At 40.1% G+C, this 25,601-nt stretch overlaps 1 non-coding gene across 1 annotated transcript; it reads left to right on the forward strand.

The window, feature by feature from the left end:
• The first annotated feature begins 9,053 nt into the window (after window positions 1-9,053).
• On the forward strand, window positions 9,054-9,160 carry LOC129679050 (U6 spliceosomal RNA). Its single transcript, XR_008720481.1, has one exon. It is a non-coding gene; the product is annotated as a U6 spliceosomal RNA (small nuclear RNA).
• Window positions 9,161-25,601: the final 16,441 nt, after the last annotated feature.

Here is a 25,601-nt window from a genome sequence, read left to right on the forward strand (position 1 = left end):
AACGCTTCCATTCAAGCTTTTCTTTTATTAATTATTATTTTTCTTTAATTTATTTATTTGATCACTTCACAGCCTGATCTCAGCCCCTTCCCTCCCCTCCTCCCAGTCCCACCCTCACATCTTCCTCCCCGATTCCTCCCTCCCTTCTCTGGGGAGCAGAGGATACCCCACCCTGGAACATCAAGTTGCAGCAGGAGTAGTGCATCTTCTCCCACGGAGGCCAGACAAGGCAGCCCAGCTAGAGAAAAGGGATCCAGAAGCAGGCAACAGAATCAGAGACAGCCCCTACTCCCATTGTTAGGGGACCCGTATGTTGACGAAGATGCCCATCTGCTAAGTATATGTAGGGGTCAAGGTCCAGCTCACGCATGCTCTTTGGTTGGTGGTTCAGTCTCTGTGAGCCCTCATGGGCCCAGGTTAGTTTACTCAATAGGTCATCTTGTGGTGTCCTTGACCCGCCTGGCTCCCTCAATCCTTTCTCCCACTCTTCCACAAGACTCCCTAAGCTCCACCTATTGTTGGCTTTGGTCTCTGTATCTGTTTCCATCTGCTGCTGGATGAGGCCTCTCAGAAGACAGTTAGGCTAGGCTCCTGTCTGCAAGCATAGCAGAGGATCATTAATCAGTTTCATTCAGGCATTAAAATGAAACATTAATTTGCAATAAAGCATCATGGATAGGGACAGGATCTCTGGAGTCAGGTTATCTACTGTATAAATCTGAAGTCTTCTTGTTGTCCCCCATCCCTGCCCCCGGGGCACCTCTTCTCCTGTGCTAGCAATTGAACTCAGGGCCTTAGATATGCCAGACAAGTGCTTTACCACCGAGCCATACGAACTATATTCCCTGCCCCAAATCTGACTTTTGTGACTAAGAAATGTGTGACATTCAACAAGCTGCTTGGATTTCCTGAGTCTTACTTTCTCCACCTGTAAAATGTAATAGTAGGGTCCTTCTCGTGGGAGTGTAGTAACTATTAAATGGGATGGTCCATCTGAAACGGTGCCTGGAACATGTTGGCATGCTTCAAATATGTCAGTTTGTTAAGCAAACACCATGCTTAGTGTCAGGTGTAGTTCATAAAGATGCTGAGGATAAAGGAGCTCCTCATTTTTCTTCTTTCAAGGTCCTATGTCTAGATATTCTGCCTTGTTTTTTCTTTTCCGTCTGTAGAGAGAATGGCCTTATTTCAATTTCTTTCCTCAGTAGAGGTTGTTTTGTAGAGCCTGGAGAAGTCCTGTGCTTAAGGACTGTTGGCAGTTTGGAAATCAGCTGCTAGGTTATAGGAAGGGAAAGGAGGAGCAGCTCAAGGGCCCATTCAGTGTTAGTTTTAATGCCTGAGCGTGGACAGGCCCATCTGACTCATCCTCTTCAGCTCCAACAGCACCTTTGTTCTCCCCTTTGTGTTCTTTTGCCTTTGGGACACTCAGATGCTGAGGACTGCTTTGTCTTCTGCTCTCCAATTGCATCTGCTTAAGATTTCAGCCCTCTGTGGCTCAGCCCTGCGTAGCCACGTGCTCCAGCACATGTAAGCTACTTCTCTCTCAAAAGCGGGATGGGAAGGGAGGGGAATCCTTCAATTTTTCAAAACCAAGGAGTAAATATAAAGTAATTGAGCCAAAGTAGCAAAGTAGGCAGTGGCTTGGGACTACACTTTGCATATAAATAGCTGATTTTCCCTTTGAAACTACAAACTTGAGGAGAACTGGCTGTTATTTGGTTGCTCACAAGATGTAGCTTTTGGCCACTGAAACCCTAACGAGGCTCACATCCTTTCCCACTGTAGAAAGCCAATGTTAAAGGACTGACACAGAGAAACAATGGTGCCCAGGCTCATGTATTTAAAAAAAAAATACTTTCCATTGCTATGAATTCTTGAAAAAGGTTGATGAAACTGACTTTTAAAAAAATTCTTTAAACATAGTAGCTTTGTGCTACTGGGTTTTGCTTAGAGACTATTTTGCAAAAAGAAAAAAAAAGAGTAGACTATCTTAAAATTTGTAATTAGACCTTAAAATTGGTAGCTAGTATATTTGTATTCTTTCCTCTGGTAGTGAAAAAAAAATACACTTTGTTCTTTCACATCCGTGAAAATTTGTGGAAAGAGTCAGCATGGGGTTAAGTAAAAGCGGCTCTCTAACTGCTCCCAAATTCCTGTTACATGTGCTTTATGAGAAGGTTTCCTGAGGGACTTTTATTTGCTGATTCTTTATCAATTTTATTTCTCTCTGTGCAAGGTGGTATATTGTTGCTGTTATTATTGTTTATCTCCGCATCACTGCAGAAGGCAGCCTTGCATCTTCCTTTGCTAGGTTCTCTTGTCCCCTTTTAATCTAATATGAGAAGCATCAAAATTTAAATATATATATACATAATATATATATTATACTTCTTTATATATAATATAATATTATATATCTTATATATAATATTTATATATAATATATAAATTATATTTATATATAATCTTTATATATAATATAAAGATGTATAATATAAAGATCATTTTAAGAGGTACTTTCCTGCTCTTTCCAAGCACTTCTAACGGGAAGTATTAGAACAGGATGATATGACGAAGTTCAGAGAATATTTGTCTTTTTTCTGTGTTTTCATGCTGCTTCTAGTTGATTTATCTCATTATTTAATGCCAAAATGTGAGACCTGATAAAATAATAATGCAAAATATTGTATGCTTGCTTAGTTTTTATTGTATCAATTTGTATTGAAAATACATAAAATATTTAAAAAATAATAATGCAAAAATTAATTAGGTCTGATGAACACTGGGGTGTTCGTCTCTACAGGCCTTGAGTAACGGTGTTTTTGTTCTCAGGAGTGCATCACATTGATTTAGAAGAAATGAAGACATGGTCGGAGAAAGACTGAAATACCACGTGTTGCCACTGGCCCCCAAGTGCTTTAATTTTCTCCAAGAGCCCCACAGAGGCGTTATGGCTTGTCAAAAGGCATGGATTAATCAAGTGCAGAACATTCATTGCAGGCAATTTACCAAGTGCTTTTTACCTGCTTATCCAATCTAATTTGCCCAACTCTGAAGTTGGAACTTAACCCCACCTTAAAAAAACTGGCTATTGACTCTATCTTCATTTAAGAATAGATTCTAGCCAGAAACTAAATTCTGACAAATGTTCTTTTCCCGGTTCATGAATATTACTTATGAATCCCACACTAGTTCTTTTAAATGCTGTTGCTTATTTAGATACAGTCAATTAAAGTGTATGGAGGGCCACAACCTTGTACAAGACTGAGTGGGTAAAGTTGCTCATTACCAAACCTGATGACCTAAGTCCAGTCTCAGAGACCCACATGGTGAAAGGAGAGACCTGACACCTTCAAGTTGGCCTCTGACCCCCACATACACCCTAAAATATATATATATATAAATGTGAAAATCAAGCAGAACCTTGTTCAAATGCTGCAGAACTTGTACTAATAGGATTGGAATTGGAGAACATTGATTCTAAGATCTGCTTTACTAGTTCATTCAACTTTAGTGTCCTTGGCCCTGGCACCCTAAAAAATCCTTCAACATGTAGTGCCCATGTTTAATACTTTCAACCAATTATTATATACCAACATCTCCCAGTAGGGAACCAATTGCTCTTAATGGTATATGAGCTATTGCCTATAGTTTTATATGGTTTGAAAAGGTACCAGATAGGACCATTTTGTTTGTCCTTAAAAATACAAACCAAGTTATTCCTTCAAGATGTACAAAAGAGCCAGGACTTGTGGCTCATCTTATAATTCTATCTACACAAAAGGCAGAGGCATTATTTCTCTGTTTAGCTTCTAGCAGGGGCAGTCTCTGACATGGACTCAGTGGCTGGCTCTTTGCCTAACTAGGCTACAGAGGATCCAGGCAGGCCTGAAGAGACTTGATGGGCTAGGAGCAGATAGTAGAGGGGAAGACCCTCCCCTATCTGGGGACAAGGGAAGATGGAGGGAGGGTGGGGCTGGGAGGAAATGGGGGGCTACAGCTGGGATACAAAGTGAATAAATTGTAATAATAATAATAATAATAATAATAATAATAATAATAATTTTTAAAAGGTGGAGGCAAGAGCATAATGATTTCAAAACCAGTCTTGTTAGGTTAGTAAGACCTTGTCTCAAAATAAAAGTAGAAGGGGGTCAGGAGGGGATATAGCTCAATGGTAGAGTACTTGCCTAGCATGTATGTGTGGGAGCCTAGATTCAATTCCCAGTACTATTAAAAGAAAAAAACAAAGAACAAAACAAAACAAAACAAAAAAACAGTTATACCCAGTAGGTACATTACTTCAGCCAAAGCAATAGAAAGACTTGGATCATGAAAGAGAAAGTTAGTAATTACCGGTATTTATCCTGCTTCTGCAGGATGCAAACCAGGAACAATGCAATCATAAGTGAAGAATGTCAGACAAAATTCTTGTCATTGTTTCAGTAAGAATCCAGCTGAGTAAACCAAATTTCAAGTTCTTTACTCTGTGTGTCCCACACTATGGGAAAAGTCCTGCTCTGATGTGGGCATTTTGTATTTGCATCTCTTTATTGCAATTTAAATACATGACTATGTCAAGTATCTAGAATTAAGAGGGTTTATATAAGCAAAACATATTTCTACTTTCAGTTGAAATAGTCTATAACAGGAGTCAGATCACAAAAGAAATTCAGGACAAGATCTAGAAAATACTCAGGCTTTACCTGGCAAATTTCCTGAACTGAAGCAACAAAGCTGTGAGTCTAGGGAGAAAAAGGTAGCAGGAATTCACAGAATGGAGGATCTGAGACCCCTAGACTTCTGCAGAATCTCTTGAGCTGAGTGCTGATCACTGCATCTATGTGATGAAAACTACCCACCATTGAGTCAAGGACCACATGAAAGAATTAAAAAGGACAACTTGAATTCATATTGTGCTAGAAATTCTGCCTATGTCCGCTAGCCCAACTGGAAAACACTGTGAGTTGTGGGGCATTAGGCAGCTTGCTCAGAGGGATTTGCTTTCATGGTGGGAACAATTAGCAACTCCCTTTCCACTAAACAAAGCTCTGGCCCACCAGAAAATACCAAAGACAGACCTGAGAGAAGCAGACTGTGTCCTAGAACAAAGCTTAAGGGTATTGAATATGTATGGGAACCCAAAGTACCCAGCATCCAAACAAGTAAAATCCATAACACCTGGCGTCCAATCAAAGTATGCCAGGCATACAAAGAATGAGAAAACCATTAAGGAGGAGAAAAAAAAGATGCATGAATGGAAAACTAAGCAGAACTTACTAAAACAGACAAGGCAATTGATAAGTTTTATCCTGGCATTTTATATGTTCAAAATGTAAAATAGGGCCAAGGAATTTACTGATGTAAACTTCAGGAGATGAAATATATTGCATTGGATTAATGGAAGACAAGGCATTGCAAAATAAAAGATTGGTGAACCCATAATTCTGGAAGTTATAGTAACAGAAACCTGAAATGAAAATTAATCTTAAAAGTTGAATTGTTATAAAAAATCAGTTTTGGTGGTCCTATATGTAACTGCAGTTCTCCAAAATTAAAAAGGAAAGGGCTAGAAGAAACTAAGGCTAATCATCATTCCCAGGTCTCATATAAAGTATAGACCCACAAATCAGTAAGGCCAATAAATATAATGAGAAACAGAAAGAAAATTACACCAAGATACATCATAAACAAGCTGCTTAAATTGGAATAGGATTTTTAAAAAAAAATCTCTTAAAATCACCCATCCTGAAGGAGAGAAGAGAGTTGCATAGCTTATAGAGGAACAAAGGATAAAAATAACATCAGTGTTCATTTGAAAAAGAATGCAAGTAAGAAGGCCATGGAAACATATATTTAACATTCGGGAAAGAAAAAAAAATTGCTTAGTGAAAATAACTCTTAGGAAAGAAAAGAAAATGAAGCCCCTTTCAGACATACGAACACTGAGAGAGACTTCTACTACAAGAAATCTTACAGAAGGTTCCTGTGTAGAAGAAAGATGACACCAAATACATTAACAACAATAGAAAAAAAAAACAGCGGAAATATTCCTTGGAAGATAATTTCACATGCATCATCCAATATAGTTCTCACATTATTGCGGTGAAATGATAACTGAGACTTGAACCAAAATGAGTCATAAGCCACTTCTCTTACTCAGAAAGCCCTCCTATGTGAGCAAGGAACATAAGAATAGATAAAAATCAAGAAAATACAGAAAATCATTTAAACTTTAGGGAAACTGGTGAGCCAGTTTGACTTTGAAAATATTGGTAAAACCTTTTAAAGATTTAAAGATTTTAAAGATTTGTGGGTAGCAGCCAAGCTTTTAAATCTCAAGTATGAACTTGATGGTATCTGGAAACACTTTGGAGATAAGCCTCTGTGCCAGCATGCCTTCGAAGGATTATGTTTATTAGGTTTATTGAGATGGGAGGATTCAGCTGTTCTGGGTAGCCTCCATCCTTGGGCTGGGATCCTGGCCTGTATAAAAATGAGAAACAAAAATGAGCTGGGAACAAGCACGCATTTCCTGTTCCTTGGCTGAGTATGCAATGTTATCAGGTGACTAAGGTTTCTTCTACTGCTACTTCACTGCCATGATGGATGGGAACCTCAGACTGTGAGCCAAAAGAAAGCCCCTTCTCCCTTACATTGTTTTTGCCAGGGTGCAACGGTTTCTGGGATAAACCTGACCCTGTGGTTTCTGTGCCTTTGGAGCTGGTGGGAGGAATGTGAAAGTGTTTGAAACTTTGGCTTTTAATGGGCTATTCAGGGGGCAGCTTGGAAAAGAAGGGACTGAGGCAGATATGGACTTGGCCCATGAGGTTACAGAGGGAATCAAGAATTATCTAATCACTATCTGGGCCATTCATGGTGTTGTTCTACCCATATCCTGAGAAACTGTATGAAAAAGAATTTAAAGATATGGACTATTTGTGGGGGAAGGGGGTGTGGGGAGGCAGAGGAAAATTCAAGATTAGAGATCATTTAAGTTAGTGCAGAGATAGGAAATATAATCATTAAATAAATCACAGTAATGAAGAGAAAAGTGCTGTGCCATCCTGGGCCAATAGCAAAGGTATCCTGACGGCAAAACTCCACCCATTCGCAGCTACATCATTTGAAGGATGAAAGCCTAAACTGAAGGGTTCTCTGTTCCTTGAAGAAAACTGTACAGGGAAGTGTTTGCCAGTGTCAGCACACAGAAGCTGACGAAGCTGTTGTCCAAGAGGGTCAGGCTATCTCCCAATCAGCAGAGATTGGCAACGCATCTGCATGGTAATGGTTTTGTAGGCAGGAGAGATGTAAAAGTGAAGAGATCATGGAATAATATTCTATGATTTCAGAGAGCACCTGAGGCCAGATAATGTGTGGCAAGGTCATAGTTCTGCTCAGAAGGCCCCGAGAGGCCATTGTGTAAAGTTATGTAACAAATCGTATGTTACAACAGAGATCCCAGGGTATTGGATATGCCAGGCCAATATGGAGATGTCCTCCAAAGCCTTGGGCATTCGAGTACTTGATCTCTAGTGGAAGCATTGTTTGGGTAGCTGAGGAGGTATGGCCTTGTCGATGTATGTACGTGACTGGAAGTGGGCTTTGAGAGTTTAAAGACTTATGTCATTTCTGCCTCACTATGCTTCATGCTTGTAGTTCAAGATGTGAGCTTTCAGCATCTTGCTCCTGCCTTGTTGCCTTCACTCTATAACCATGGACTCTAATCCTCAGAAACTGTTAGCTCAAATAAGCTTTTTCTTCTATCCACTGACTCGGACATGACATTTTACCAGAGCAATAGAAAAATTATTAATCCACATGCTCATCAAGCAAAGCTGCAGGTATGCGGTGAAGCTGGCCTCAGAAAGCAGCAACCTATAGTCATCTTAATAATGACTATGAAACTTGAAAAGACTCTATTATTTATTTTTCATTAAAAAAAAGCCTCTTGCTGGGGAGGAAGGATTATAGGAGCCAGAGGGAATCAAGGACAGCAGGAGAACAGGCCTGCAGTATCAACTAAGCAGGGTTCATAGAGACCCACAGACACAATCATGGAAACCTACATGGGTCTGCTCTAGGTCCACTGCATATATGTTATGTTTGTGTAGCTTGGTGTTCTTGTGAGATTCTTAACAGTGTTGTCTCTAACTCTTTTGCCTGTTCTTGCAGCCCTTTTCCTCCTGCTTCATCCAACCTTGATAGGAGGATTTGTGCCTAATTTCATTGTAAACTATTATGCCTGCTTCAGTTGATATATCTGGGAGGCCTACTCTTTTTTTCTAAATGGAAACAGAGGAGGGATAGATCTGGGGGAGAAGGGAGGTGGGAGGAGTAAAGGCAGGAGAAACTGTTTTTTTGGGGTATATTGTATGAGAGAAGAATGAAACAAAACAAAACAGAAAATAAATGAACACCATCTTAAAAAAAATCTAAGAATACAAGAAAAATTCCTCAACCCAAATAGTTTAGTCACAGTGAAATAAAAGTTCCTTATGCACATGGAAACAGTACAAATGTTCTTCAGCAGGTGAATAGACAGATGCATTGCAATAATCCCCAGTAGTCAGCCTGCAAGACTGGTTCCAGTTCAGTTGTGACGATGCCTCTGTCCTTACATAACGTGGTATGATGTTTGCACATAACCTATGCATATCTTAGCACTCACTCAAACCATCTCTAGATTACTTATAATGTCTAACACAACATAAATGCTTTGTACGTAGTTTTAACATTTTATTGCACAGGGAATAATGACAAGAAAAATCTCTCATATCCAGTAAAGACAACTATTCTTTCAAAAACATTTTTGTCAGCTGGTTAACTCTGATGGAACAAGTGGATAGAAAGAACCAACAGTACAGTTATATAATAGTCTTGTATTCAACGAAGAACAGAAATAAACTCTTCAAACACACCAAACATTTGATGGGCTTCACAATGGCTGAAAGAAGATAAACAATAATGGAAACAATCCAGGTATTCTGAATCCATGTAGTGAATGTATACTAATTTGACTCCACTTTTTTTTATATTTGAAAACGAAAACTCTGCTCACTCTAGCAGCATGTACACTAAAATTGGAACAATACAGAGAAGGTTAGCATGATCCCTGCACAAGGAGGACATGCAGGTTAATGAATTGTTCTATAGTTTAAAAAAATGGCACACTGCTGTATATTAACAGTAACCACATTGGTGGTTGTCCTTTATATATGTGATGTTTATCTCTTGTTTACTTTTCTGCTTGTGGGTTTTACTCATGATGATCACCCCCTTGTCATTTCTAGAAATGGTAGAAGCCTGGCTTATAGTCATGCTCTATCTTTTCTCTCTCTCTTTGTGATTTGTGTATTGTTGACAATGACAAGCCAACTTCTGCATTATAAGCTTCTAGATTTTTAGGGACTTTTCATGTTTGAGTATTTGTATTATATAGGATGTACTCAATATGTGCACTCATTGTTAAATCATTGATACTATTTAGAATTAGATGGACATTAAGAACTTTATGTGTATTACTTAGGGGAATGAAAGACCAAAGGAAAGCAAATGGAAATAAGATCGGTTTCAGAGTCTTAAATGTATACATGGAAATAAATATAATTTTCAAAATTAAAATGAAAATATTAAACAATGATTATTAAATCTGGCTGTTAAAATTATATTGATAAATAAAGCTACTATGAACGTAGTTGAGCAAATGTCCTTGTATGGTGGAGCATCTTTTGGGTATATGTGCAAGAATGGTATAGCTGGGTTTTGAGGCATCACTATTGCCAGTTTCCTGAGAAAGCACCAGATTGATTTCCAAAGTGGTTGTACAAGTTTGCACTCCCACCAGCAATGGAGGAGGGTTCCCCTTTCTTGAGTTTTTTTTTTTATTGCAGCCATTCTGATGAGTATAAGATAGAATCATAGAGTCGTTTTGATTTGCTTTTCCATGATGACAAAGGGTATTGAGTATTTCTTTAAGTGTTTCTTCACCATTCGATATTTCTCTGTTGAGAATTCTATGTCTTGCTCTGTGCCCCATTTTTAATTAGATTATTTGATATGTTCATGTTTACATCAACCAAGGACCTTGCATGGAGAGGACCTAGACCCCCTGCTCAGATGTAGCCCATGGCAGCTCAGTCTCCAAGTAGGCTCCCTAGTAAGGGAGCCAGGACATGAACTCCTTGCTCTTTGATCATGTCCCCCTGGGTTGGGGGTGACCCTACCAGGCCACAGAGGAAGAGAATCCAGGCAGTCCTGTTGAGACTTGATGGGCTAGGGTCAGATAGTAGGGGAGGAGGACTCCCCATTTTCAGTAGATTAGGGAATGGAGATGGGGGGGAAATGAGAGGGAGGGTGAGAATGGGAGGAGATGAGGAAGGGGTCTACAACCAGGATACAAAATTAATAAAGTATAAAAAGTAATAAAATAAAAATTTTTAAAGTATATATATATATATATATATATATATATATATATATGTGAGACCTTTAAAACCACCTACTAGTATCTGAGCTCTAGACTCTATTAGAAGACACCAAATCTTTAGAAATTGGGGTCTTTGATGGAACTTAAAATAATTTTCTCTGTTTGATTCAAATTGCTCTCTGTTTTAATAACTGCATGCAGTTGCAAAGTTATGAGTATTGGAACAGAAAGACTTCCCCATCATTTTCAAGTTGAACAGACCCGAATAAGGTATCAAAAGTAGTACTTGACTGAACTGATTAGGGCTACACAGTGGCTGAGGTACCGAGCTATATTTCAGCATTGCATCAAATATTCTAACGTGCAGCCCAAATTATAAACTTGTGTTCTAATATAAACTATCTCATCTAAAACACAGCAGCAGTACTGCAGTGTGTGTGTGTGTGTGTGTGTAAAGCTCTCATTCATATAGCTCCTTCTTTTAAGGTGAGCATTTCATAAAAGCCGTAATCATTGTTTTCATGTTTTCTGAAACTCTTCAACTCTGGAAAAAATTAGATCTGTAAAAGAGAACTTTAAAACCAAAGTTTTGCCTAACTGGAAACAAGTCAGAACCCCTTTATATTTTAAGAAGTTCAGACTCATGAAGGACTGTCTAATGGGATATCATCTTTAAATGAATTGGGCTAAGGGAAGGGAGGCGTTGTCTCATAATTAATCTTATTCCCTTTGAAGAAGAACTTTATCTTATAAGAAAAGCCCCGGACTGTGATATTATGGACAAAGCTGAGGGATCTCAAATGGAATTGTGTTGCCTCACTTTTGTTCAGGAGCTTATTAAAATGGGCTAGTCGATGGAGAAAATACTAATTTTTTTTAGAAAAGGTAAGCCTTCCTGCTGGTAAATAATTTTCGTTGGTCTGTTAAGTGTGATCTTTTTTTAAATTGCAAAACAAGGGCCACTAAAGCAAAGATGACAATCAGTTTCAGAAGCACCTGGTTTAAGAATGTAAATAAAAGCCAGTGCCAAGTCTCCGTGGGAGACTGACTCCTGTTGGCTGAGGTGAGACACTAATTTATATAAACAGACATATATTCTTAGTCATAGGCTTTTATCATGTATGAGCCTGACCTTCACTGCTGCTTAATTAATAAGCTCCCATGCTTCCAGTCCCATCCACCTATCAGGGCAAGGCTGCTCCATCACCTGAGAGCACACATAAGCTTATGGTCTGATCAAGCAAATTTTCCACTTTGCCGTGCGATCACAGCCAGCCTCCAACTCTTTCATCAGACTGTGCTGCATCCTCGGATGCTCTAGTCCAGCTTAACGCTTCTACATCTTTATGAATATCTGCCTTTTGTACCTGGAAGGTCATCTAGGATCTCTTGAGACCTTAGTCTTCTCTGCCACCATGTCACATTTACGTTGCTTTGATGAACACCTTGACCAAAAGGAACTTAGCATTATCACATCAGCTTCGGAATCTTGTGGGATGTAAGCACTCAGTTCACAGCAGGCATGGTATTTTTGCACACAAGTTACTAATAAGAAAATTAAGGCTGAATGATGTATTAAATTATTTGGACCAAGGCACACAGCTAGTAAGTAGTAGAACTGACACACACACACACACACACACACACACACACACACACACACACACAGCCCAGACTTTCCCCAGAGTACAGTGTATACTGAAAGCACTCCCTAACAGAGCCCCATGACTAGTTCTTTTGGATGCCATTTGTATTATACTGCTCTGATAAAGTCAGTCCACTTGTAGTCATTGAAATCGGTGTAGTTGGGATAGTCTCTTCTATTTTAGCTCTCTGGTTTTCTGAACACATTAGTCAGAATTTCCAAAATATTTTTAGGGATTGAGCATGAGTTTTGTGTTGCCATAATTTCTTTTTTTTTAAAGATATATTTTCACCTTTCATGTGTATGAGTGTTTTCCCTGTATGTTTGTATGTGCACTACACATGTGCCTGGTGCCTGTGAAGGACAGAAAGGGGAATTAGAGCCCCAAGAACTGGAGTTATGGAAGGGTATAAGCTGCCATGTGCATGCTGGGAACTTAACCTGGGTCCTCAATAAGAGAAGCAAGTGTTCTCAACCACTGGACCGTCAGTTCGGCCCCCAATCATACATATTTAAGTTTTATATATTGGCATCTGTCCCAAGAAGAGACTCTACTTCATTTCCCTTTATCTGTGGCATCTGTATCACGGAGAGGCCCTACATTTCTCCTTCACAAATCTTGGTAAACATTTTGTGGCAATTATGTGTCCATTATCTTAAAAGCAACCAGTTGTCAGTAAATAGAAGGCCACTTCTCAGATCCAGTAAGATGCAATTGGTGATGCTACGGACTTTCTACGAGTACAGAGCTCATGGATGATAAGGGGAGTTTACACCTTCACAGGGTTGAAAATTTAGTGTTATCAAGAGCATATTGAAGTCAGCCGCAGTGGGGGACACTTGCAATTTCAGCAGTCAAGAGGCTGAGGCAGTTTGGACTCCATCGTGAACTTCAGGCCAGTCTGGGCTTCATAGTAAGATTGTGTCTCAACAAAACAACACATTAAAAAATTACAATGGTAATTTTCATTAAATAAATTGAATTGACATATTTACATATACTGTAGGAGAGGTTCTTTCATCTTTAGTTTCCCAGTGAAAAACCCAAGCCACCAAGAAGGATGGCTGCTTCAGTTTCCTGGTGGACCAGCCATGGAACAGCTGCTGAGCCTTACCGCTCCCTGCAAAGCTGAACAGGTAGGCTACCCTTGTGTGCCCAGCAACATCACCATTGTGAGTGAAAGCTTGGTGAAAATCGGGAAATTTCAATTCCCATAAGCGTTATTGAAGACTGATGACTCTTTGAGAATTTTCATAGTTTTGATGCTTAGAGAAAAGGGACACAGAAAATTTGGTAAATACTCAAATGAGCTCCAATATCCTGCACATCCAATGAGGTATCCAGGCTTTTTTTTTTTTAATTATTATTATGGTCCCCTAGAAGAGATATGTCCCATGGCTCATGTTTCACTGGGCACCAGCAAGCCAGCCAGCAAATATTTACTAAGTACAGTGAGGAAAACCTAGGCAAGATCTCTTATCTCAAATTACTTCTAGTCAAGAGAAGTCAGGAAGGGAAGATAAAAATCATTAAGTAAGGCAACCATGAAGTAAAAGTATGCTATAAAGAAAATAAACCTGGTCAATGAGATAAAGAACAAATAGAGAGAGAACAGAGAGTTCCAGGAGGTTCTCGCTGAGAGATGCCTTATGGACTGACAATTGAAGGGAGAAAGAACCAGCCCTGTGATGATCTTGGCAGACTCTTCTGGACATTCATGGAAGCAAGTCCAAAACTTCTGGTGTAAGAATGAACTTGGCATGTAACATTAAAAGGCCATTGTGGCTGCACAAGACTAAGTGAGGGGAGAGAGGGAGGAAGGAAAGAGAGGTGCATGTGTGAGGGTCTTATGAGGATTTTAGTCTGTCAGCGAAATAAAGAATAAAGTTTGGTAGAGGAGTATTCTGCATTCTGTTTTGAGAGTAGTAACATGCTGAGATTTTATAGGTGGATCAAAGGTAGTGGATCAACATTTATCATGGAGGAGGCTGCTGAAACAGTTCAGGAGGAAGAGAGAAGGGGCTTTGTGTGACATGCAGCTGTGCTGAGACTCTGTTGGAGTTTGGAGGCATTGCAATTTCTTGATATAGCAGAAAGAAGTGTGAAGGAGGATGCTGAGGTGTCCGGCCCAAGCAGTCAGTCTGACATGGCCCTTGCTTGCTAGACCTGAGGATGCTTTGAGATCACTTTGGAGAAGCATCAGGATTCAGTTTTTGGTGTGTGAAGGAAAAGGATCCAAGCAGAGCTGTGGACTCATGTTTAGAGTTGTGGACAGAACTTTCCTAGTGACATACATTCAGGCACAAAACAAGGAGGTGACTCAGTAAGCTCTTCATAACATGGATCTTGGGGGACGTAGAGAATCCTCCAGCCCTCACTGTCTAGCATGTGTCCAGGATGATGCTTGGAGTCTCTGGCTTCGGGGCTCCTACTCCCCCCCCTACATTGACTTCACTCCTCCACATTGACTTCATTTGAAGGCACCATATTTTCTTTTCTTTTTTTTTTTTTTTGTAAGGCAGGGTTTCACTGTGTAGCCTTGGCTGTCCTGGTCTTGCTTTGTAGACCAGGCTGGCCTCGAACGCACAGAGGTCCATTTGTCTCTGCCTCTCCAAGTGCTGGGATTACAGGCGTGTACCACTATGCCTGGCTTATCTTTTTTTTTTCCCTTAACCAGTCTCTGGCCTCAGTGGTAAATGACAGTGAAACTCTGTACATCATTAACATCAGGATAGAGAAATAATTTTAAGTCACTGGGACCCATTGATGGATTTTGAAGAATCTCTTAAACTGAGTAAGACAAATGTACAATGTTTAGTGAAGCAAAGACCCTCTTTCACTGTTGTTAACGCTTTTTTTTTAGTTAGCAGAATCTAGGAATAAAAGCAATTCTCACACCATGCTATCTGTGGCTTTGAAGTTGTTCTATTGCCTGTTTCAATGATGGAATCCCCAAGTTCAAGTTAGGCCTGGGAAATGGTAGCTCTATACAAATTAAAGGTTTGACTATTACTGCCCACTAAAATTTGTTCTTTCAGGGATCTATGGAAATGTGAATTATTTCTATTTCACTTTTAAATGATAGGTAAGGACAGATGCAAAGTAAAAGAAAGAGGCTCAAATTACCCTCTTGAAAAGCAAGAAGAAGCTTATGTTTTCTCTGACTAATACCAACTACTATTTAGTTACATAAGCTCTTTGTGTCCCCTCCCTCCAGCCTGTATGCTCACTGGACATCTCTCCCTTGGCGTTTAGACCTCAAATGTACAGCTCTTAGTTTTTGGGAGATTCATTGCTGGGTCATAAAAATGAGGAAGTGCCAACTTAGCTTTTAAACATATGTGTTACATTCATTTAAGAGAAAAAGATTTAAAAAGAAAAAGTTGTCTAAGACAAACGCTTGGAGAAAAAAGACAAGTCACTCCTTGCTTTTGATTACTTTGGAAACTCTTACTGGTTACCTATGATATTCATTTTCTTCACTTCCACCTTTGTGAATGGATGTTTAGATTGGGAGAAGATTTTGTTCATAATTAATGTTCCCCAGTATTACTTTGTGACAAAGCAAATTCCAAATTATTGACAGACTTTAGTCCTCTATAAGCCCCTTTCAAACATTCAAGACTTCTGTTTGGACACGAAGTACCTCCCACCACCTCCCAAAGGCTCGTGTGTGTGTGTGTGTGTGTGTGTGTGTGTGTGTGTGTGTGTGTGGACTTGTTCGCAGTGCACTGATGTTCAGATTTGGAAACAGGTGGGACTGTGGGTTTTCTGACCTCTCTCAGTGGATGATTTCCTCGATAACTTCTCTACATGAAGGCATTGTGAGCTGGTGGAAAGCAGGAGATGGGTCCTCGGGGCAGGGAATATGCTTCTGGGGTTTGACCTAGAGGGAGAGCCTGACCCTGGCTGTTCCTGTTACGCCCTTCTGAGTCCTGTCTGCTAGCAGGTGGGCAGTTGACCCCACCTCAGGTTTCCACGATGACATTCTGCCTCATTTTGTACCCCAAAGAATGGACTTAGGTGGAAGTCTTTGACATCTTTCCTTTCTTAAATTGATTTCTCAAAACAACAAACAATATGATGTCTGAGTCATTTTGGTTGGATCTTCTAACAAATGAACTTTTTCTTTTAAAGGTAGAATTGGCATTTAAAGATGGGGCCCTTTATCTCTTAGAAATAATTCCAATAATTCACTGTATTTTGCCGTATTTATGACAATTAATTGTCAGTTCTTTTAGAATGTTCTATTCACTTTCTTTTTACAAATTTATTCATTTATTCACTCCACATCTCAATTGTAACCTTCTCCCTCCTCTCTGCTGGGTCCTTCTCTCCCTCCCTCCTTCCCTATCCCCCCTGCTCTGCCCCTCAGAAAAGGAGAACTTCCCCCTATCAATCAGCCCCAGCACATCAAGTCACATCTGGACTGAGCACATCCTCTTCGACAGTGGCCTAGTGAGGCAGCTTAGCCTCCCTAGCAACAGAGTCCATGCCAGAGACAGCCCCCACTCCCCTTATTAGGAGAGCCACATGAAGACCAAGCTGCCCATCAGGTATATTCTTTCTATAAAGTTACTCTTAAAAGACTTAGGATTTTATTAATGGTACTTCGTTGGTGTATATATTTGCTTGCTGGTTGCATAATAAATATCATGAACTGGTTTAAAAAATCAGAAATTGATTTGTCATAATCTGGAGGCTTGAAACTCAAGGTCAAGGTATCAGTAGGCTTGGTTTCATTTGAGTGCTGTCTCCTTGGTTTGTGAATACCACTTTCTGATGTCTTCACATAGTTTTCCCTTTACATGCTTCTCAGACCTCTTCTTATTACAAAAACTCTAGTTTTAATTGGATTCAGACCCACGCTATTGCCTCTTTTCAGCTCAATTAGCCCTTTAAAGACGCTATCTTAAAAACAGAGTCACATTCTATATGCACTATAGGTTAAGGCTTTGACATATACATTTTTAGCAAACCCAATTTTGCTTATAGCAATGTACACACTCAAGCTGTTATTTAAATATGTTCAAAGGTAGTTTTTTTCGCCTTGACTTTTTTTTAAATTTTAATTTTTATTAATTACAATTTGTTCACTTTGTACCCCCCCTGTAGCTCCCTCCCTCGTGCCCTCCCAATCCCACCCTCTCTTCCCCCTCTCCACTCATGCCCCTCCCCCAGTCCACTGATAGGGGAGGCTTTCCTCCCCTTTCTTCTGATCCTAGTCTATCAGGTCTCAGCAGGACTGGCTGCAGTGTCTTCCTCTGTGTCCTGGTAAGGCTGCTCCTCCCTCAGGAGGAGGTAATCAAAGAGCAGGCCAACCAATTCATATTAGAGGTAGTCCCTGTTCCCTTTACTCTGGAATGCACTTGGAGACTAAACTGCCATGGGCTACATCTGTGCAGGGGTTCTAGGCTATCTCCATGCATGGTCCTTGGTTGGAATATCAGTCTCAGAAAAGACCCTTGTGCCCAGATTTTTTGATTCTGTTGCTCTCCTTGTGAAGCTCCTGTCCCCTCCACGTCTTACTATTTCCTACTTCTTTCATAAGATTCCCTGCACTCTACCCAAAGGTTGGCCATAAGTCTCAGCATCTTCTTTGATACCCTGCAGGGTAGAGCCTTTCAGAGACCCTCTGTGGCAGGCTTCTGTCCTGTTCCCTGTTTTCTCCTCTCTGAAAATCAATCTGGCGCTTTCTCAGACAAATAGGAATAGCACTTCCTCAAGATCTAGCTATACCACTCTTAGGCATATATCAAAGGTAGTTTTATCAAAGTGTCCTGGATTGACCAGGATGTTTCTAATTTAAAATTTAGTATTCTACTTGGTCTGAAGGAGTGTTTCTGAAATGATGTATTATATTTTGTTTCCTTTTTTTTGAGATGGTTTAAAATATTTAATTTTAAAAATCTATTATTATTGTTATTAATTACAATTTATTCATTTTGTATCCTTGCTTTAGCCCCATCCTTCATCTCCTCCTGGTCCCACCCTTCCTCTCTCTTCTCACCCTATGTCCATCCCTTAGTCCACTAGTAGGGGAGGCCCTCCTCTACTACTATCTGACCCTAGCCTATCACCCTCATCAGGACTGTCTGGCTCCTCTTTCTCTATGTCCTAGTAAAGCCACCCTGCCATGGGGAGGTGATCAAAGAGCAGGAAGATCAAGAGTTCATGCCAGACACTGCCCCTGCTCCCCTTACTAAAGAACCCCCGTGGAGACTGAGCTGCCTGTGGGCTGCCTCTGAGCAGGGAGTCCAGGTCCTCTCCATGCATGGTTGTTGGTTAATTCATCAGTCTCTGCAGAGCCTAGATATTTTGGCTCTGTTAGTCTCCTGGTGGAACTTCTTCCCCTCAAGGTCTTTCTGTCTCTTCCTTCTTTCATAAGATTCCCTGAACTCTGCCCAGAATTTGGCTATGAGTCTCAGCATCTGCTTTGATATCCTGCTTGGTAGAGTCTTTCAGAGGTCTTCTGTGGAAGGGTCCTGTCCTGTTCCCTGTTTTCTCCCACTTCCAATATCTATTTTGTTTGCCCCAATTTTGTTTCTTGTTTGGTTGTTTCTGAGAACATAGGATTGTGTTAGAATCTTGTGTGTGTGTGTGTGTGTGTGTGTGTGTGCTATTGATATATTCCTTCAAAAGAAAAATCAAGCAGGCATATTTTGGGAAATAAATAGTCTTAAAATATACCCAGATAACTGAAAACGCATCCCAAGATTCTTACTGCAGTCTCAAGACAACCTTGTAAGTTTTTTCTTAAGTGTGACAGAATAAAATATCTGTATTGAAAGCTCCACCCTAAATCATACACATGTGAAGCCCCCAAATAGTACTTATGGCCCTAATTAAAACTCAGTCCTCTTGGTGTTCACTAGCATATGTGTGGCTAAGGAGATAACGGATGCACACATTTCCCGACCTCTGCATATACTTGCATTCATTAAGAAAACATTGCTTTCCCCCAAGCACGAAATGACTCGCCACCAGCCCTGAGCCTCCTGAAAGGAGGAGGAGGATAAAGAAACGTTGAAAGGTAGACATCCTTTCTCCTTAGACATTATATTTGCCTCCTTCTATTAGATTTATTTTTGGCACAGAGAAGAGCACATCCATATGGGGAACACTTTAAAATTGCTTGTGAAGACCAGGCACTTTTCCAAGAGGAAATGTACCCGTGCCTTCATCTGCTGGGGCAGATCAATGCGCTGTAAAAGATCATGTTCAGTTACCTCATTTTTTCTGAATTAGAATTAATGGCTCATTAGTCTTGATCATATCAATATTATAACACCACTTACACTTGGTAGAAGAGGGAAGGAAGCTGACGGAGTGCACTTACTCCCTTTCACTCTTAGAGAGTAGCCTGTGTGCCAGCCTCAGGGAAAAGCAGCACCATCTCCTCCGAGGTGGCCCTTTGCAAGCAGGCCCCATTTAGGGAAAATGTGGACTCCTGTGTGAGGCATTTGGAAAAAGAGTTAAAAGGTTCTAAAGGTTTGGGTCACTCGGGACAAAGATGAGCATTTCTCCCACTTTAGGCAGCTGGCTATTGCAGGGAACCAGACACCCTCATCATTTCTTTGGCCACATGTTGGACCATATGTTAGAACCTGAAAAAAAAAAACCCACACATTAAGTATCTCTTGAACATATCTCCCAAGGGAAATCTCATCTTCAAGGGAACATGTATTCATTCAGGGTTTGGAGAAAGAAGTAGGCTGGGTAAACTAAAAATGAGGAATTTGTCCAGACACATAGTTATCTTACTAAGCAGGTTCTATCTTTTACAGGTACTAGGTGTGATACACAATAAACAGCAACCAAAAAGGTTCTAAAATTAAAACAAAACTAACTTTATTGGAGAAAATATTAGACCCAGAGTCAGAACTCCAGCTCCATATTGATTCTACCACTGGCAAACCATGAGATTCTAGGAAGTAGCAATTATTACTTCTCTGCATCTTTTTACTTTGGTCCTCAAAACTTCCCACTTCTCTCATTCTATGAGTTACTGTTCTCATTGATGTAACCAAGTACCTGTCAGGGAGCAACTTACAGAAGGAAAGGTTGATTATTTTGCCTAAGAATTCAAGAAGAAACGCAGTCCATCATGCCAAGGAGAGCACAGTGGCAGAGCACGAAGCAGCAAGAGCGTGTGACGACTGCTCACACTGTGTCCCCAGCCAGAAAGCGGAGAGTAGGCTGGAAGTTCAGCCACTCTGCCAAACCCCAGAGCTCGCCTCCAGGGAGCCGCTTCCTTCAGATGTGCCATATCACAAGTTCCACAGCTTTCCAAAACAACTTCACCAGTTGGGGATCAAACATTCAAACACAGGAACCTGTGGGGCACATTTCACATTCAGAACATAACATTGACTGTATTGGACTGCAAGTGGGTTGGTACTATAGTTCCAAGGCCACAGTGACTGGCTTAACGATGAATCACCAGCATGGCAGTTGGGGTCAATGAGTACCCTCCATGGAACGTTCCTGGAACTATCAGGAATCAGGAGCTCCCTTTATGCTGGGCTTACAAAGTGATAATCTGAGCTAGTAGCTGCTGGTCTCTGTCTTTGCTATAGAAAAGTCTGTGGAAGCCAGAGATGAGCTGAACAACATCTTTTAAGACTTACACGTCAGTAGGCCTGGAGTTGGTCATTCTGAGAGTAGCACTGGGTGCTGGGCAATTGGGTGCTAGTTTCAGCTGTGACTTTACTGTTTTGAACTCAACCATTACACTTCGCATATTGAATTTCATCTTTCAGAGGTCTCCCTGCTCATTTGTGAAGAAACAACCCACAGAGTGAACTCCTAAATCTCTTTACATCTCTGAATGTTCCAGGAGTCTAAATCTATATGTTTTGGCACACATCACAGGAGACTTTATTGTAATGAAGTTCAGCCTCCAACAGAAAATGAATCTCAGAAACCTGTGGATTTTCTCTTGAAAACTGCCTTCAAGTGTTTGAAATGTATACCTATGTGTTGGATTAAATTTATCTTTATTTTAACAATGAATGAAGTGTGTAATGAAAAAAAATTAATAGTGCAAACAGGATTAGAGTGTAGCCTTTCAAACCCTTTTAAAAACACAAACAGCTTTTAAAGAGAGGAAAGTCTGTTGAAAATCTAATGTCTATTCATTAAAGTATGCCTAAGTGTTAAATATAGCTATTACATCTACTTGAAAGCAATAAAACTTAATATTTTTCTCAAAACTTAATTAATAATTAAGACTAAGCAATCTCTTTGTACCAATCAACATAAAGTCAGTGTTCTGTTGCAAAAACACTGTCCACAAATGCTTTATCCTTCTGCATCATAAGTACATGTCGGCAAAGTAAAAGAATGTGAGCAGAGACCACATCATTTACCTTGAGAATAGAGATTCAGGAACTAGGGATGTTGGTGAAGATTAAACAGCATGATTTAAAAGCTGAACTACCCAAACTTCCATTTTTTTTCTATTGGCGATTACTCAGTTTTCTTAAACTTAGGGAGAATAATGAAAAATTTAATACAAATATCCTTTCTTTTTGCACCTCCTGAGAAGGACTACATAACTTTAATAAGCTAATTTTTAGATGAAATTCAACATGAATCGAAATAAAAGGTTGACAGTGCTGAAATAGGACTCATTGCAGAACAGGCTCAGAAGAAGAGCAGCACTTAGCACCCACAGCAGCTGAAAGCTACTTCCTAGCACACTTAGCATCCATTCCTGATGTGGGAATATGGATGATGAGACTCATGGATAATGATAAGCTAAGTGGGGAAATGAGGCTTGAGTAAGCTCCAGCAATTTAAAAACCCACAGCGGTTGACAATGCTGCCTCCCAGTTTTCAGAACAGACCACGAGCTCTCTGTGAGGAGGAGCTGGTCCTCCCCTCTTTTCATGTTCCCTGGAGGGATTTCTTCCACAAGCACTGTATTAGAGCCTGCCTGTTGTGTGAGTGCTTTGGCTGAGGTTTTGGAAGAATGGTCTTGTTTTAGTGATGGGGTCTCTAATGTATTGTCAGGAGCAAGAGGAAGAAAAAAAAAAAAAAACAACCAACAACAGACAATCCATTTTCTAATGCAGAAGGAACTTAGGAAATCCCTGATGAGAAAGTTCATCCCCGACTATTTTTGAAAGTGTTTTCCAGCACTAATTTACAAGAGTAGATTCTGCGGTCTGTGCCTGTGGATAAGATATCACCGATGAATCGTCTAAGGAGTGAATGAGTATTAGTGCATTATCAGCTTTGTGAAGCTCTGGGAAGGCACAAACAAGAAAAAGCAATACAAGTTCAACTTTTAACAACACGTGCAGTAAGCATGTTCTTCCTAAGCAGAGAATGAATGTATCCAAGAAGCATTTGTAAAGTTTCTGTGGATCTACAGTCCTCATGTAGAGTGGTGCTTCTCAAACTCTGGACTTCATAAGAGTCACTTGGAGAAATTAAGTTACTGAGTTTTAGGCATTATCACCAGAAATTCTGAACCAGTAGAGCTGGGAAAGAATTATAAAACCTGCTTTTCTTTTTTTTTAAATTTTATTTTTTCTTATCGGTTACATTTTATTAACTCTGTATCCCAGCTGTATCCCACTCCCTCATTCCCTCTCAATCCCACCCTCCCTCCCTCATCTCCACCCTGCCCCTTTCCAAGTCCACTGATAGGGGGGACCTCCTCCCCATTCATCTGATCCTGTTTTATCAGGTATCTTCAGGACTAGCTGCAAAGTCCTCCTCTGTGGCCTAACAGGACTGCTCCTCCCTTGGGGGGGGGTAGGGAGGTCAAAGAGCCAGCCATTGAGTTCCTGTTAGAAATAGTCCTTGTTCCCCTTACTATGGGAAACCAAATACTCACTTAAATAGACCTATAAGATATGATAAATATAATGAAATCTATACACCTAAAAAAGATAGTCAAGAGAGCGGACATGGGGTAAGATGATCAATCCTCGTTTAGAAAGACAGATGGGATGTGCATTGAACGTATGACAGGAGTCTACTGAAGGCATCTAAAACCTGCTTTTCATTTGAGAGATTTGCAAACAACCTACTTTCTCAACTCCACTGTTTTTGTGTGGTACCAGTATCAATGTGTCATGGATAATGGAACAGTCTCCATGTTCAAAGGAGGTCCAGTGTTCTAAAAATTTGAAATATAGAATGTCTCCTTGCCTTGCTTCCAGAGAAGGAGAGAGAGCGCTATTGCTCAGGGATACACAAAAACATCTAAGCCATCTTTGGTTAGACGTAGAGATGAAGGGGTTTTATAGAGCATTTGAAAAGTAACCAGGACTCCAAGGGGAGTCACACATGATTCGACCATTCTGCTTCTTTCTAGAGACAGAGAGGGTAAGTGCCCAGCCTGTGATCATCCGGTTAAGGCTTGGGGATTTGTGTGCGGAAACACGTGTGCTTGGATGCAACTACAGCATAGGAAGATGCACAGAACAGTGTTCCATTAAACTGCTCGGGAAGATATGGTGTAGCTAAAAGCAATGTAATTCCCAGCTTTCGGGTGACAACACAGATGTGTTAGTAATAGTCAGTGACACACAGTTAGGACAACATATGGCAAAGAGCTGCGTTCCAGGATTCTATGTATCTTTCACTCTGTTAGATGAACATAAGTAACATTGTATTAACTGATAATTATTGGGTGCCATCAGCTTTTTACATGAATACATTCATTTAATCTTTTGAAAAAAGAGACCTACAAACTGGGAAGTATTTCTTCTAATTTCATATATGAGAAACAACCTTGTCAGAGTCTGCACAGGTAGGAAATGGTAGGCAGGTATCTACCAAACACTGCATGCATTTCCAGTCCTCTCAAAACCAGCCTTCTGGAGAGACCTTGGCACACTCAGTCTCCAGCAGGAGGTCCTCATTAAATCTCTCCTCTCAGGGCTTAGGGAGCTTTGAGGAAGGGCAGGTAGAAAGATTGTAAGAGACAGAAGGGTTGGAAGACAGGGAGGAAGCAGTGTCTTCCAGACACAACAGGACTAACGCACAGACTGACCAGACTCACAGAGACGGACAGCATGCACAAGGCCTATGCAGGTCCAAGCCAGATGGGATCCCAGTGCTCCAAGAGGGAAGTGAACACAAATACCCATCACCAACAACAAACTATCTCCAGTTGACAACCACTCACAAACGGAAAGTTTAGTTTTCTCTAGTGTAGTCACACTGGGGATATAAACTGCAGAGAAAGGGTGGGCCCCACCCTCGGCAGTAGATGTGAATATAAAATAAACTCAATGCTAGATTTATTCATTTACTTATTGCCTCTTATTGCTTTGTTTATTTTAAATTTCACTGGTTTTTTTTGTACATTATGGTTTTTGACTTTATGTTTTCATGGGTTTTGTGTGTGTGTATGTGCGTATGTGCATGAATGTGTGCCTCTCTTGCTCTTTTAAACATCTCGGTCTGTTCTGGTTTTTTTGTTTGCTTCTTTGCTTGTTTTGTCTTTTGCCTTTTTTTCTAAATAAATAGGGAAAGAATGCATGGAATTAGATAAGATAGGAGGATCTGAGACCAAATGAGGGAAAGGAAATTGTGATCGGAATATATTGTGTGAAAAATAATTATTTAAAACAAAACAAAACGTAAGACTTTGACAATGCTTTTTTCTTATTGGGATGATGCCATGCTTTGAGAAGTAGCCAGATTACTAGATGACAGCATCAGTGTTTTCAAAGGGTTCTAGGAGGTTAAAAATAATAATGTAATTTAAGGATACATATGATATTATACATCTAAGTATTTTAAAAAAGCTGTACTTCTGTAAGGCTGTTAACTTAATAATCCATATGAAAGTGACTGAGGATAAAAAAAAAAGAAAAAGAAAATGTCTGAGGGATTTCAGCTGCTTACACACAAACACACACAACAGTGTAAAGTAAGTGCCAAAAAGCTTCTGCAATTTTCATTATAAGTCACATGATAGATGTGAATTTTAGATAGAATAAATCGTAACTGGAATTATTTCAAAGTTCAATAATATTTTGAAGAAGATGCAGACCAAGTTGAATTCAAAGGCAGAAGTCTTTTCTGTAGAAAGAGGAAATTTGTGATTTTATGTAGCTGAATATCTAAATTTACCTACTATTTTTTCTCTCTCTCTCTCCTCTTCTCTCCTTCCCCTTTTTCTCTATCTTAATTTTGCTATGAATCCATTTTCCTGGTTTCATTTTTAGTCACCCTGGCGGTGCTGTAGGTCATGGTGGTCTGGGATTCTAGCTGCCATTCCCAACTCCTGGCCAAAAGGAAGTCCATGACATTATTTCTAACTATGATACACAAGACAGTATGGATCAGAATGCCCTAACACTAGCATCTTCAGGAGACTGCCTGTGTGTACCTTACCATGATTTCTGTATGCTGCCATGATTCTTTTTTCCTTTCCCTTCCTCCCTCCCTCCCTCTTTTCCTCCCTCCCTCCCTCCCTTCCTTCCTTTCTGAGTCTACTAGCTTAACAAAACCAAGAAGCTTAAAATATTTATTTTTGGTTTAGGTGTATGAGTGTT

Source organism: Psammomys obesus, unplaced genomic scaffold, assembly GCF_907164565.1.
Source record: "Psammomys obesus unplaced genomic scaffold, mPsaObe1.curated_primary_1811, whole genome shotgun sequence".
Lineage (NCBI taxonomy): Eukaryota > Metazoa > Chordata > Mammalia > Rodentia > Muridae > Psammomys > Psammomys obesus.